Consider the following 3,366-nt stretch of genomic DNA (forward strand, 5'->3'; position numbering starts at 1 on the left):
GGGTCTTCGTTGTTGGAGACAGTCTTAAGTTGCCTTCGAGTTGCCGTCGACACATTTTAAACAACTCTTTGTTTAGTTCCCTTCAAAATTTCAAAATTTTATAAGATTTTTACATCACATCAGATCTTTGAACGCATACATGAAGTATTAAATATAGCTAAATAAAATAACTAATTACACATTTTGTCTATAATTTGCGAGACGAATCTTTTGAGCCTAGTTAACTCATGACCAGACAATAATTACTAAATACAAACAAAAGTGCTACGGTATTTTACATCTTCTCTTTTACGCATCTAACAAGGCCAAGTTTCAACTTTCATCGACGCCGCCGACTGCCAATGCATGTTGCTGCACCCGCACGCCTGCACGGCAAGCCAGTTCTGACTTCTGACCACGTGGCATCCAGGTCGGTCAATTCAGGACGATTCCCTTTACTGATCACCATGAACTCCATATTTATTAATTTAGTTTGTTCTATTTCTGAATTATGAACAGGTCAGTCATATCTTCTATAGTTAGAACTATAAATCATGAGTCTAGTGCTCAAAAGCGCGAGAGGCAAAGAAGACTAGAATGATTCACTCTTTAATCCTTTAGCATGCATGAATTCTTTTTTCTTTTTAAGATGCCAGAGCTGCTACAGCCTGTTCTCAGCATGCATGAATTCTAATAGTTATATTATGAAATATAAAGTATGAATATATTTTTATTTTTTATATTTTATAATATAGTTATAGGGCCACCATATTCTGCACCAGGGCCTCTAAAACTTTGGTACGGCCCTGCGCGCACGGGCCGGTGGCGGTGGCGCACAGGGGTCGGACGGTGCGCACGGGCTGGCGGTGGTGGCGCGCAGTGGCCGGGGACTGGCAGTGCGGCTAGGGGCGGCCAGGGGAGGCGGCGGTGTAGGTAGGAAGAGGAGGCACCAGCCACCAGTTGCTAGTGTTGGGAGGTGGATCCAATGACTGTTAATCTAAGCACAAATCTCAAATATTGAAAGATAAGTTGCAAAAATAAATTTCCGAAAGATAGATAGATTTCGCACTCCCTCCTCCATCCACTCCCTCCATCCGCTCAGCCAGAAGCAGCAACGGCCCATCATTGAGCAGCCAGAAGCACATCCTAATCCAAAATCTGTAGCAGCACGGCCACAGGTACAGCCGTATAGATATTTTTTATTTTGTTTTTCCTCTTCTATTCTATCTTTCTTTTGATTGATGCTCCCATTAGTTCATAAATTTGTACCTTTCAACATTTTGAGACACTTGTTCCAACATTTCAAAAGCTATGCAACAAATGTTTAATAAGTGCTCACCATTCTATGTGGAAAAATTGAAATGATAAAATCCAAATATTGAAATTGTAAAGTCAACATGTCGAAATTACCGATTTCAAGATGTTGATTTTTGCACTTATCAACGTTCTCAAACATTTGTTTTAGCATTTTTAAGTGTGAAACTAGCTTTTTTATTTAACTACTGATTTGCTTTAAAATAACTTAAAAAAGAGCTCCTTTCGCTGCATTTATTATACTCATCATCATGCTTCAAACGATTTTAAAAACGGATGCATCAATCAAGATAAGAATGTATTTGAATTTTCTAAGGTCAGTCTCAGTGCACAATTTATTGGTACAGTGAACTAGATAACTGTGCCAAATGGGTTTTATGGTGATGAAACTCTCCTCACATTCCATAAGAATTCATCCTTCTTTTTTCTTACTACATTAATAAAATTGATGATATTTAATACTATGAAACTCTCAATAAAACTACAATTGAGACGTGCCTAGCTCCATTCAAAATACAGTTATTGATCGCCCATTTCTAAACAACCACATGTCGTTTGTGAAGCTGCATGGGGGAGGTCCTTGCTGCTCACATTATGTGCCACGCCCCACGAATTTTGCGTTCACAGGCTAATTTTGGCCCACGAACCTTATACTTTAGAAGATGTATTTGGTCAATCTCAATGGAATTGTCATGAGGGGTATCATAAGTATTAAGTTTGCTAATATGGCACAAGAGAGAATGGGGAGTGTTATAAGATATGAGATGAATGTCATTACCATGACACTTATTCGATTCAGTTATCTAGTTCACGGTCTTGGTAACCGTATTATGACACTCTCCACTAAGACTGATATATAATTTCTTTGCGGAAGATATATATGATCTTCGCTTCTCACTCCCTCTGTGGTTCTGACTTAACAGGGCTGCCCAGGCTGGGATTGTTATTTGGATGCTAAGAGCGTCTCCAACAGTTCTCCATCTCTCTTCCCCATCCTTATTTTTTTTAGAAAAACAGTAGAAAAACGCTCTCCAATAGTTTGTCATCGTACTTTCCCATCTCCTAACAATTGGCAAATTGGGTAGGTGTGTACCTAAATATGAGCACTACTTCCATCTTCCCCATCTGAGTCGCTGCTGCTTTTTTCCCATCGCGCGCTTCTCTCCTTCGCGGAGTGCACGGGTACGACCTGTGCTTGCTGCCGCCACTGCGGATCTTGCCTCACAGCATCTACACAATGGCAGAGTGCACAACGACCCCCGCCACATGTCGTGGGGAGGCGCCGGACCCGGACAGCGCTGTGTAGGCGAGCATAGAGTGCCGCGCGTAGAGCACGTCGGAGATGTCCTCGAGGCGCAGCTTGGTGGACGATAGCATGCTGACCACCTTGGATCCGTGCCGCTCCAACACAACGATCTTGCCCTGGGCCACCGCCGCCACGGAGCAGCACATCCAGAGAGGCGGCGGCGTGAGGAATCACAGAAGTAGGAAACATTTCTCGCCGAAAGGGCCATAATTTTTCATTTTCTGGAAGTAAAAATGGGGTATTTTTTTGAATGGAAACTGTGGGGGAGATCCAGCATTAAAATATTTTATAAAAAAAATAAAAGAGGGAGTACAAGTAGGAGGTCTTATAGTAGCTTTAACTGATAGCATCTAACCAAAAACAGAAGGCTGATCGCAGATCTGCCTTAAATCTAATGGATTGAATGTAACATTGATTTTTAAAATTACTAAACCAATTGCTATGACTAGGCTCTTTTCTGTTGAAGATTTTGTCATTTCGTACTTTCCAAATCTCCCATGCAGCTATCATTGAGGCTTCCATGAAGAACTGAATATTGTGATGGTTCACTCCATGCTGAATTCTGTCGGCAAGCGACATGCCATTGTCCCAGGTGAAGCCTATTCTGTTCCAGCATTGCTGCGCATAAGGACACATGAAAAAGAGATGGTCGATGGTCTCTTGTGTACCTGTTGTGCACATCGTACAAAGTTCATCATCATGCACAATAATGTGTCTTCTTGTTAACTGTTTTTGTGTTGAGCCGATCCACTAGAATGAGCCATATG

Source organism: Panicum virgatum, chromosome 2N (genome assembly GCF_016808335.1).
Source record: "Panicum virgatum strain AP13 chromosome 2N, P.virgatum_v5, whole genome shotgun sequence".
NCBI lineage: Eukaryota > Viridiplantae > Streptophyta > Magnoliopsida > Poales > Poaceae > Panicum > Panicum virgatum.